Consider the following 12635-nt stretch of genomic DNA (forward strand, 5'->3'; position numbering starts at 1 on the left):
CTGTAAGATAAAGGGACAGTGTGAATGGCTTCTTTCTACAGTGGCTGCCCTCACAGCCTGAGATTCTAACTGGTCAGTGCTTGGCTTTCAAAAGTACTGAGTTGGAAAGAACCTGGATTCCAGAGTGACGCAGACCTGGGTCCTACTCATGGTTCTACCTTGCGGAGTTACCTTGGGTGAGCTGGGTTCAGAGTCTGCGTTGTCAGAGGGAATGTGTCCTTCTAAGGGTGTTACACATGGAGGCACATCTGTCCCTCATCGGTGAGGGAATACATAACCGGCTCAGGTTTCTCCACTTCGCAGAGGCATAATCCCTGCTGATGTGTTGTCTCAGTGCATTTCGTTAGAGTCTTGTGGTGAGGGGTTTCCATCTTGGCTGGGGCAGGTCCCCTAATGGGGATTTTGCCAGCGGACTGGTAAGCGCTGAGGAAATCCCACAGGTGACTGAGGTGCTACACTTCCACGGGCAGGTGTCACTTGTGAGTGAATAGGCGAGGGCCTAGAGTGAAGGCTCCTCCCAGCCAGGCTCCCACTTGCTCAGTCACACCAGCTGCTGGGAGGGCCCCAGCAGGCTGCAAAGTGGATCTCAAGGGTCTGGGATGGCCGCCTCCCAGGAGACCCCCAAGGACCCCAGGCTCTGCTTTCCCCTCAGAGATCTTGTGTCTTCCTTGTGGCCACTTCAGCTTTTCTCTGTGGTGGCCAGAGCTGTTCTCCACAGTACCTTCTGGGGCCTCACCCAGCGTTCTTGCTGATTCCCCCTCAGCACCAGTGGGGTACGGCTCCCACCGGTGCTTCAGCTCTGATGAATTCTCCTCCCAAAGGCAAGCCCAGTGCTTGGGAAGGGCAGGCAGCCTCCTCGTAAATGTTGGCTTGTTAATAGCCCCTTTCTGAAATAAATCCCTGGTCTCAAATATGTCCCCAATACAGTCCCCCTGGGCACCATCAGCGCTTGATTGACCCACCCTACAACTCTCCTCTCATTGGTGGCTTTTACCCCACCCTATCCTGAGGTTGGGGACACGTTTTCCTTTCTTCTTAAAGAAAGTTAATCCCAGCATACTCGGAGGGTGGACCATCAACTCCAATGACGCAAGTCCTAGTTTCCTTTTTTCCAGCCAACCCTGGGAGACTTCATGCCAATGGAGGCGCTAGAAAACCCAGAATTCCCTTGGCTGGACAGGCTCCATGTGATGTTAAAAAAGCAGTAATGTTTGTAAGATTTTTTCTTATCACAAGGTAACACCCACACAGTGCGGAAAATGGACAGGGATGCAAAGAGAACAGAATCCTGCGCTCTAACCCGCCCTGCAAAGACAATCCCACACCCAGAGCCACCGGACCAGGTCCTCTAGCAGCCCAGGTTCTCGAGCGGCCCCGGCCCGGAGGCAGGGAAAGGTCCCCGCTTTGTGGGGAAAAGCCCTCGTGCGGGGCGCGGGGACCCGAGGGGCCGCCAGGGGGCAGGCGTGTGCCGCGGACCCGAGTCCCGCCTGGACCAGGCGCTCTGCTCCGCGGCTTCCGCGGGCTCGGGCCAGGCGTCTGGCGCGGGCGGGGGAGCGGGGGCGCCCAGGGTGGAGGAAACCCCGCGCGGGCCCCACCGGGAGCGAGCGCTGCCGTCAGCTCATTTTATCCTCAACAAGCCGGAAACTTGGCGCTGCTTTCCTATTTTACCGATGAGGAAGGTGAGGTTCTGAGAGTTAGGCAGTTGCCCAAGGGGACACAGGTCACGAGGCATCTGGGGCAAAACCCAGGTGTCCGGACTCCAGGGCCGCTCCCAGCCATTCCCAGCACGTGCGTGTGCGGGCAGGTTCAGGCCGGCCAGGGGGCCACATGGGGCGAGGGTGGGAGCCCCCCGTTCCCTCTCAGCCCCTGGGGATTTCCTCTTGGGGGCCTAAGGAGGGCCCTGCTGGCGCCCGGAGGCATGTTGATCATGCCTCGCCCCTCCCCCGACCCCCGAGGCACACAGCCCGGGGCCCTGTTACTGAAGGCGCCTCGGAAAAGGGGCAGCCCTCGTCCCTGTGCGGGGCGCTTGGCTGGAGGCTGCCGTTAGGGGTGAGAGTGGGTGAGGAGGGAGGTGGAGCAGCCAACAGGCAGGGGCCTGTTTCCTGCCTGGCCTGACCCCGGCAGTACCCGGGGAGGCCCCAGCAAACTGAGCAAGGTCATCCAGGGCGAAATTCCAGCCTGCGCCCTGAGCAGCAACTTCGCTTTTCCCAATAAGGCTCAAGAAAGGACACGGAGTGTCTTCCCCACACCCCCTCCCTGTCAGCACCTCTGCTTTTGTGAAGCCTCCGCTGCAGACAGCCTGCCTGGAGAAGAGACAAAGATAGACCCTGGGACGGATAAGGAGAGACAGCGGGCATAGATAGGGCGAGGGACACAGATGAGGAGATGGGGGTGCAGGGCAGCAGCCCATGCGGTGGGTCTGGAGCCCCAGAGGTCAGAAAAGCTTCCCGATCGCGCTTGCTAAGCCACGACTGGGCTCTGGTGTTGGAGAAAGATGCAATCGTGGTGGAAACAGAAGGGTTTTTGTGTGGTGGGAAAGTGGATTGGGCTGGCAGCCCTGCCCCTCTGGGCCACTGGTACGTGATGTGCGCCAACCTGGGACTGGTGGATGAGGGTGCTGGAGAGTCAGTGGGGGGCATGGCCTCCGAGCCTCCAGATGGGGGGCCCTGTACCTGCGGTGGAGGGGCAGGTGGGGCACCCTGGGGCAAATGGGGTTGCGTCCAGGCTGCTCAGTCTCTCCTGCTCAGGACCTTCTCTTCCTCTGTATAGAATATTTGCACCCAGCACTGGCTGTTTGGCTTGGCAAGTGAGCAAGGCCACAAAGTCATAGCTGGCCTGCGGGCGCTCAGTCAACGTATGCAGCTGAGTCAGTCACCACTACTTCCCTCACCCCCTGGGGGCAGGAGCCTGGGCTCCGGCTCCGCCCGCACACACAGACACATCCACACAGGTATGCGCAGACGCCATGCGGCTGAGCCGCCTCTCCGAGAGCAGAGAGCATGTACCTGTGCACATGCACACAGGTGAATGACGCGCACGCACCTGATTCTGAGTCACCAGAGCTGTTGAACCCTGAGGGAGGGCACCGAGAGTATGTGCTGCCTTCCCTATTTAGACGCAGGTACCCATATGTATGCGTGTACGTGCCGCCATGCACCCTGCTGCATCGTGCCAGGGGATCAATAAATATTTGTGGAATGGATAAATGAGTGAACAAATGAGTAAATGAACAAACACGTGAAGATGTGAGTGACACCCACACTGCTTGGAAACTCCTGTAAACTCGGTAAAATCGGTTGGGGCAGTGCTGCAGGGTGGGTCCCGAGTCTGTGTCTGCAGGGAGTTGTCTTGCTCCAAATATAGCCTCCGTGGGCCGGCAGGGAGCCAGGGCTGCCTCCCAGACCGTGACTTCACTGGGCCTGAGGCCCAGCCTCGGAGGAGTTGGAGAAAATTAACAGAGAAGAGGCCCCAGCTTTCCACAACCAGGGCTGAAGTGTGAGACTAGAGCTGGTGGGTGACTGTGTACTCAAATGTCAGCGGCTTGAGCTGTAGGGCAGAGGGTTCTGCAGATGGGCCCAGAAAGGACCACTTCTGGGTTGGGATCCTGGGAACTACCTCTCCTGGATGTCTTGGGCCAAATGTGCAGGAGGCACAGCCCCACTTGAGGGCGGGGGCAAGCACGGTGCCTGGGTCCCTCTGGTGGGTGCCCAACCAAGGCCTCTTAGATGGTCCCCCATCTGGGCAGGCCTGCTTGCAGGGCTGTTCCCCGTCTGTAGCTTGACTCTTCCTTTCTCTAGCGGCTATGCCTCTGCCCTATTTCATCATCCAGAATATCGCAGCATTACCCCAGCTGATCTTCCTGCCTTAAGACTACCCGCTCTGGTCTATCTTGTTCACTGCTGCCAGCATTATTTTTCTAAAATACAGACCTGATTATATAACTTTACCGCTCAAAATCTCCATAGCTTTCCGCTTCCATAGCTCCCCCCTATTTAGCAGTAAAGTTGGATTGCCTTAGCCTGGTGCCCAAGACCCTTTTATAACCTGGCCCTGCTCTACCATGTGTGTTTTGAAAGGCTGATGTATGAAGAGATCGTTGGTTATGTGCTGACGGGTGGATTCGTGGACGTTAGGCTGATGGATGCTTATAGGGATGGAGGGCCCCATGGGCTGTTTGATTTGTAGACGAATTATGAGATGTCTGGATGATTGGGAGGCTAGTAGTAGGGGTGGATGGGTGGCTGGTTGGAAGTCAAGGCTGTTTCGGTCGCAAGGAACAACCCGCCCCCCGCCACATGTCATCAGGAAAGGGGCAGGGGATGATTGTGACCTGGGTGCCTTGCCAACCTCACTGGCGCCCGGGCCTCACAAAGGTTGGGACTGTGGCTTCTCCCCTTGTCTTGAGCAGCTCTTGGTCTGGTCGCTTCTGCTCTTTGGTGCCCTCACTCACTCCTCTCCCAGCTGGCTTGGTTTTCCTCCTCATGGCCCAGCAGTCATCCTCTCAGCTACTCTTTGCTCCTTACTTCCACAAGTTTTTATCAAGTGACTGGTCACGTGCCTGTTTGCACCTCAGCCTTGCTTCTATGTGCCGGAAAATAGACCGTGAACCATAAGAACCTGCCCTTGCTGAGTGTGCTTTCTAAAGGGAGAGACAGACGCTAAGCAGTTACATGCGAGGTGGTTACATGCTGTGGAGCCAGCAGCGCAGGGCGAGGAGGTGGGAGGCGAGTGGAGAGGGGCAGGGGAAGCTCAGGGAATGTCTCTGATCAGGGAGTATTTGAGCGGAGATCTGAACAAAGCGAGGGGTGAGCCCTGACGATATCTGGGAGAAGAGTGTTCTAGGAAGAAGGAATGGCAAGTGTGGTGGCCCGGAGGCGGGACCCCTCTGCATGTTTGAGGAGCATCAGTGAGGCCCATGTGGCTGATGCAGAGTGAACAAGGGGAACAGAGGTAGGAGGTGAGGTCAGATTAGCAGAGGGACTGATCACCAAGGGTTTTACCAGCCATCGTTACGACTTAAACTTTTACCCCAAGAAAGAGGGGAAGGCATTGGAGGATGTTCAACATGGAAGCGACAGGCTCTTATATTTTCAAAGGGCCATCTGGCTGCTGTGTTGAGAACAGACTGAAGGGGCTAGAGGTGGAGGCACGGAGGCAGTTAGGAGGCTCCTGCAGAAATCCAGGAGGTGGACTGGGGCAGCAGTGGCAAAGGTGGTGACAGGTGGTCCAGTTCAGGATGTGCTTTGAAGGCACAGTTACCAGGATTTGCTGATGGATGGGCTGTGGGTGTGAGAGGGAGAGGAAAATTCTGTCAAGGATGACCCTAAAAGTTTTGGCCAGGGCGACTACGAAGATGGAGCCCCCGTTTCTGAAGAAGGAAGTTGTCGTTTTTGGCAGGAGGCGGTGCAGGGAGAGGCGTTACATCACAGCTCAGATTGCGTTGCAGACTGATGCTCAAGGGGGGATATTAAGATGCAGTTGGATCTAAGAGTCTGGGGTTCAGGAAGGAGCTCTAAATTGTGGTCCCGATGGGGGCTTGTGCCATGTAGATGGCATTTAAAGCCAGGGGACGATGAGCTCATCTAAGGAGAGTGCAGACAGGCAAAGGGTTTGAGGCATGACCTCTTGGCCACACCAGTGTTCGAGGTTTAGGGGAAGACCAACCTCCACAGAGACCTGGATGGAGCGTCCAGTGGGGCCGGAGGGAGAGCAGCAGACGAGGGGGCGAAGAAAATGTCTGAAGCTGGAGGGGAGTGAACGTCACCTAGAGCTGCTGATGGCTCAGGAAGGACGAGGCTGGAGTGAAGGTTTGGTGGACACAGCAGTTCCTGGTTCTCAGTCCCGCCCGGTGTTTGCAGGCTCTGCTTCCGGGGAGGTGGTCGTGCAGATCAGCCTGGACGAGGAGGAACTGCAGTGTGGCCCCCGCCACCCTTGTCTCGGGTAATGACACGGGGATGTGGCGGGTGCCCGAGGTCCCCGCAGCTCCTGAGCTGTACCTTTGCTCTGGGTCCCACTCTTCCAAAGCAGAGGCGAGCAGCAGGCTTGATGGAAAACTTCAGTTAACAGGAAGCTTAATGGAACAAAAGCTTATTGTCGCTCAGGATGGAGTCTGCAGCATGAAGGGACCTGACTTCTCAGTAATACCTAACATTCGCCCTCTCCGGGGAAGGCACCATGTGATTGGCTAAGTCTGTCACTTCGAACACAGACAACCTCTTTGGGCAGAGATTTTTGCCAAGCTACTCAAGTTGTGTATTTGTGTGTGTATACACACACACACATATCCCACAAACATGAATATATGTATGTATATAGTGCACATAGAAACACAGTTGCCTTAGTTGAGGAATCGCAAGAACCAGGCTGTGGTCTAATCAGGGTTAAGGAAGTAGAACTGATTCCATTTAATACATATGATATAACCCTCAAGATTTATGCAGAAAGAAATGTTTGTGTCCATTTTCCTCAGCAAGGGGAGGTACTAGAGCTGCAAATACTCTTTTCTAGTATAAATGGGCTGTGAGAATAGTGACTTGATAACTAGGTGTGTATGTCATATGAACAAAGGAATCTTTATTTAGGCCAGTGAGCCATCAGGTCAGACTGGACCAGCCAGATGGGCAGAGGCGGCTGGACAGAATGTTAAAAGGGATGATAGGTAGCTGGCCGGATGATTAAATTGGATAGAGAAATGACAGGTAGATGATGACTCTAGGTTGATGGGTATGTGAATTTTAGGTTAATGGATGGACGGTGAATGGAGAGAGAGATGGCTTGATCCCTTGTGGCAGTGGTGCTTCAGAATCATCTGGCAGGCCTGTGAAACACAGGCTGCTGGATCCAGCCCCCAGAGGTTTTGATTCAGTAGATCCGTGGTAGGGCCTGAGAGTTTGCATTTCTAACCAGTTTCCAGGGGATGCTGGAAACTCCTGGGTCAGGAGCCAGGGACCATGCTCTGAGAACCACTGCCCTCTGGGGTGCCTGGGATTGTCCTACAAAACAACAGCCAAGGTGGCATTGCCAGGCCAGGTGGAGGGATAGGGATAGCATCCAGCAGGTGTCCAGGCATCCTGTCACTGGCAACAGGCCTTTGTCCACGGTAGGCCTGGGGGCCCATGGCTCTTCCCCTGGAGATGTAGCACCCTTGCCACCGCCCAGCACTGTCTGGCTGACTGCCTCCAATTCCTGCCTTCCACAGCTAGGGTTAAATGGAGTCCATAAGGTGCGTGCATTTGGCCAGCGAAGGCTGGGGGGCGGACACATGGAGCAATCAGGGGCAGTGCCCCGGCCAGCCCAGTGCACGGGGCAGAGACCTCCCTTCCCTGAACCCCTACATGCCCCCTGTACCTCGGGAACTGCCCTCAGAAGTGCTGGAAGCCACTCCAGTGTTCCTTAAAACCTCAGCATCCCAGAGAAGGTGTTCTTGTCAGGCCAGAACCGGTCAGGATGGCTCTTGGGGCTGCTCCCGGCGGCCCTGGGGCGCAGTGCAGCTGGGCGGGCAGTGAGGACGCCCCGGGCTGGAGGCTGTGCCCCTCCCAGCCCAGCTGCAGACAAGCAGAGCGGCCCAGGCGAGCCCCCTGCTGGCCCAAACCATCCTTCTGTTTGTCACCCCTGCTTTCTCAGGTTTGCTAACCTCGCGTCTCAGCGGGATCCCCCTGAGCAACACAGGAACATGCTCAAGTCTCCCTCGCCTTAAAAAGCGAACAGGCAGCCCCTTTGACCCCGTGCCCCTCCAGCTGCTGCCTCCCATTCCCGGTAAACGTCCTCCCGAGAGCTGCTCGTTTGCCTGTCTCTGTTTCTCCCCTCTCATGTACCTACCTGCCTGCCCACCAGAGTCTGGCTTCTGCCCTCCGCCCTCCACTCAGACGCCCCTGTCAAGTCGCTGGCTTCTTCCAGGACGCCAAGCGCTCAGCCCCTCCCCGGCTCCGCAGCGCCCCAGCCCTCCGAGCACTCCTGGCTTCTCCCACCGCTCTTCTCCGTTCCGTGTGTGGCACCGCCTTCCCCTGCTTCTCTCCGCACCCCTGGCACCCCTCCTGCCAGGTCCGCCCTCCGCCCAGTGCCCTGCAGCCACAGGCTGCCTCTCTTCCCTCTTCCTCTGAGCTCTAGCCCTCGGCTTGGATGACCGTCCCTACTTTTCTGTCCCCCAGATGTGCGCCTCCAGCCCCTTCCTGGCTACGAGGCCATCCCAAAGGCACGGCAGCCTCCACGGGCCCGGGGCCAAACTTACCGTCCTGTCCCGTCTGGCGTCAGCCCTGGCCAGCGCCCGGTGAGAGGCACCAGCCAGCTGTGCCCCTCAGAAACTTGGAGGCCTTTGACACCTCTCCCCCTGGGCCTCCGTGGCCAGATGAGCACATCTCGCCCCATCTTATTGCCTCAGTCGCTTTGGACTGTGTACAGCACTTTGCGTCGTCACTGCCCCATCTGAATCCAAACCACTGTCCTTCTTCCCTGGACCACAACGGCCTCCTAAGTGGTCTTCCCACATCCTCTCTTACGTGCCTCTGGCCCTTTTTCCATGTTGCAGCTGCTTTGCGCACGGATTCTGCTCTTTTTTTTGATGGCTTAGGTGCATTTTATTAGTTTTCTTTCAGAATCCTTCTACAAAAGAGCAAAGTTAAAAAGCAAGTCCCTGGCAAGAGGCTGAGGACCATTCTTCTTTCCAGAGAGCCCTCCCCCTCCCCACGTTCCCCACCTGTGTCACTGCTGTGGTTCACGGCGGGGCAGAGGGCCTGCTACTCAGGACGGTCAGAGAAGCTCTCACACACACAGATGGGAGACGACTGGCCTGGAGAGGGTAGGGCCGGCTTAGGGTCACAGCAGGAGCTGGAGTCTCCAGGGCAGGAGGGCAGGCTGCATGTAGGCTGGAGGCCCGTTAGACACGGAGCTCAGCCAGGCCTCCTCAGGAACCTAGAAAAGGCTGTGAAATTTGCAGTATCAGGTTTCGGAAAACACAGGGTCAGGGTCAGCGGAGCAGCTGGTAGTGGGGAAGGCCAGGCCCAGCTAATTTCCTGTCAGAGTGGCCCAGAGGCCCCAGCCCCTCTCCGGCTGGCCACAGGGGAGGAGATGCCGGGAATGGCTCACATTCCTCTGGCTGGGGCCACGCCGGACCTCAGGGGACCTGTGGGGAGTGAGGAGGTGGACGTGCTGAGGCCGGAGTTGGGGGCCCTCTGCAGGGACCAGGCCTCTGCCGTCCAACCCTTTGGCTGGAGGGGGGCCAGGGGCTGTAGAGCAGAGCAAAAATCCATCACAGCTGCTGGAGCTTTAGGACAAAGGAGCCCAACCTTACATTTCAGATGAGGAAACAGAGGCTCAGACAGGACCAGGTCTCACAGGATCACACAAGCATCCTGGTTCTAAGCCCCAAACTCTGTTTCTTCTGGCCAGGGCTGCATTTCCTGGAAGGCCCAGCTTTGCTGAGCTGTGTGACAGTGGGGGACAAGCGGGCTAGGTCTGTGCCCCTCTTGGAGGGAGGCAGGAACCCTCACTTCCAGCCCGGGATGCGTGCTTCCCAGGTGGTCTAGCTGTGGGGTGGGCAGCCCGTGTGGGGAGGGCGTGCCTGTGAGCTGTGAGTTAGCTGAGGGCCCGTGTGTCCTCCCAGTGGAGGACCCCAGCTCATTCCACGCACAGATGGAACTCTCGTCCTGGTCCAGCCCTAGGAGGCTGAGGCTGTGGAGTCCTGGCCTTGAGTGGCCTCTAAGTGGCCTGGCCAGGCCCAGGGGGAGGCAGAGGTCATGGGTCCCTGGCCCGGTTGAAGTACGATGCCGGGGAGGACGAGCCGGAGATGCAGTCACACAAGCCTGGGTGCAGACCTGGCTCTGTCAGATGCTACCGTGGGACCTTGGGCCAGTCAGTTAACCTTTCTAAACTACTGGCCCCTCAGCTGCAAAGCAGGGAGGGGCTACTCCATTTCTCTCTCTCCATCAAGTGTTACGGTGGCTCTGTGACTTGGGCAGGTCTCCTGCCTGACACTGTGGGACAGAACCCCTCCCAGAGCCCAGAAGGGCTGCCCATGCCCTCGCTCCACGGGTCCCCCTGCTCCCCCCAAGCAGCAAGTGGCCTCCTGGAGAGGCGGGGCCAGGGCATCCGCGCTCCACCTGGCCATCCTTCCCTGTGTCCCGGCTGTTGCCTCTGAGGCTGGGGACATTTTCAGGTGTCCCAGGCAGGCATCCACCCACCAGTCAGGCCCCAGGTCCTACAGATGCCAGCTCAGGCCTGTCTCCGAGGCTTCCACATCTATCCAGCCACGCTGCCTTCTCAAATTTGAACAAGCACAGCAGCCGCGAGCTGCCCTCCCTTCTCACCCTCCCCCGTGTGTTCTTCACTAGGGAGATCTTTTTAAACCGCATCACAACCTGGTTTAACTGCCTTCCCTGCCCTCCTCCGTGCACCTTTGCATCCGTGAACTCAGCATAAATGTCAGTCACTCAGGGAAGTCTTCTGTGATCCTCAGGACTGGACTAGGATCTCCTCCCATCTTTCCACAGGCCCCGTCACAGCTTTGATTACACGAGATACCAAACCTTGCGTGTCTGGATAATGGCTTATTTCACTTGGGGTCCAGCATAGCCAGAACAGGCATCAGCACACAGTGAGCGAGAACGATGGACAAATGCCTGAGAAGATGGACACGCCATCGTTTGGGGTGATGGGCCCATTCGTAGTAGGTTCCGTCCTACAGTCAGAGGTTTGGGGGAATGTGCCCCTTATTAGGGCTGACCATGGCACCTCACATACCAAGGCCCTGGGCAGAGACATAACTTCTGGTCACCTCCCTTTGGTGAGGCTCAAGTGATGGGGTCATGGCAGGGACCCCTAGCCCCACCTGCTAAACTCAGCTGCCCCCAGGAAATTTGGATGTTGACAGAGGCAATGGGTGGGCCCGTGTCCGACAGCGTCTGCATGTATAAGTGCCTACGTCACTGGGGTGTGTACAGGTGCAAGTGTACGTGTGTGAACACGTAGCGCTTGTCTGTTGTCTGTGTGTCAGGACTCTGTTTGCGTGTGTGTGAGTGTCCCCCTCAGGGCCTTGCAGCAGCTCCTTCCCAACCCAGCCCAGACCCTTGAGCCCATACCCCCTGTAACACCTCCACCCTCTGCCTCCCTCCTGCCTCTCCCTGGGCCATCCCCCATGCAGCATCCCTGCCCAGGGCTCCGGTGCCCTACACACACCTCTGTAATTTCGTGTATCACGGCAGTTCATCTGTATGATGCTGTATTATTTTTCTGTTGCTGCCGTAACAAATTACTACAGACTTAGTGGCTTAAAACAGCAGATTTAGTATCTTACAGTTCTGGAGGTCATAAGTCCAAAATGGGTCTCACTGGGCTAAAATGAAGGCGTCAGCAGGACCGTTTTCCTTCGTGGAGTTTCTCCCAGCTTCCAGAGGCTGCCCACATTCCTTCGCTCATGGCCCCTTCCGTCTTCAAAGTCAGCGATGGCTGACTGAGTCTCTCTCTTATCACATCACTCTGACGCTCGCTTCTGCCTCCCTCTTCTGCTTATAAGGACCCTTGTGATGACATCGGGCCCATCCGGGGTAGTCTCTCAAGGTCAGCTGATTAATAGCCTTAATTCCATCTGCAACCTTAATTCTTCTTTGCCACATCAGGTAGCATCCTCACAAGCTCTGGGGATGCGGACACAGACATCTTTGGGGGCGGTGCAGGGACGACATTATTCTGCACATCAGAGATGGTCTGTCCCTTCTTTCACTTGTGAGCTCTTTGGGCCTGTGCTGTGTCTTACACATCTGCAGATGCCTCAGGAGCAGAACAGTGCCCAGCCCACACTAGGTGTTTATTATATATTTGTTGGATAAATCTGATTCAGCCAACAATTTGTGGAGAATCCATTTTGTGTTGGGTAAGTTTACATATATCATCACAGTTTTTGTTCCCATTTTATAGGTGAGGAAATTGAGGCTCAGAGAAGTTAGGAACCACCCAAGGCCAAAGAGTAAGTGACAGAGCAGAAGCTCAGTGGACGTTGACCTCAGGTAGACAAGGCTGACACCTTTGTTCCTTTGAGTCTGGAGCTCCAAGAGAGACAAGCCCCTAGACCTTTGGTGGTGGCCATGAAAATGCACCTCTCAGGTTTCAGACTGGCCCCCGCTGCAGTGTTCTGACACCCGTCAACATGTGCTCTCAGGTGTCCGGACTGCCCTGACTGGCAGTCTTGGCACGAGGTCTCCCCCACTGGCCTTGTTGCTTTCTTAGATCTGAACCGCAGCCTAAGACTCTTCTGCTCCACCTTCTGTCCTCCCTTCTCTCCTTCATAGGGGTCAAACCTACATGAGTCTGATGTCCCTCCTAGCTGCCCCCCACTCTCTGCCCACCTTCCCTCACAGGTGTTACCCCTAGAAATCTCTTGCACATAGAATCCCGTCTTCCTGTCTACTCCTTTAAGTACCAGAACTGACATAAATGGTCTGAGGAAACAGTGTAAGAAGAGGACCTGAGGCTGTCTCACTCTGAGGGGAGGGGAGGAGGATGCCATCCTGGCTGGTGGGTGCCCCAGGTGGTCCCTAGAGCAGCTAGTAGCTCAAATGCTAAATATTTCACTGGTGAGGACTTGGGAAAATTTCCTAGAGGGGAAGAATTCTGTGGCAGGGGTGATAATTCAGGCAATTGAAAAA

General features: G+C 56.5%; 1 long non-coding RNA gene across 1 annotated transcript in view; it reads left to right on the top strand.

Moving 5' to 3' along the window:
* The first annotated feature begins 1638 nt into the window (after positions 1 to 1638).
* Positions 1639 to 12635, top strand: part of LOC116757774 — a 48549-nt gene continuing 37552 nt past the window's right edge. The window contains exon 1 of the long non-coding RNA XR_004351074.1: positions 1639 to 1679. This is a non-coding gene — a long non-coding RNA (uncharacterized LOC116757774). The remainder of the gene's footprint in view (positions 1680 to 12635) is intronic.

Source organism: Phocoena sinus, chromosome 8 (genome assembly GCF_008692025.1).
Source record: "Phocoena sinus isolate mPhoSin1 chromosome 8, mPhoSin1.pri, whole genome shotgun sequence".
Taxonomy (NCBI): domain Eukaryota; kingdom Metazoa; phylum Chordata; class Mammalia; order Artiodactyla; family Phocoenidae; genus Phocoena; species Phocoena sinus.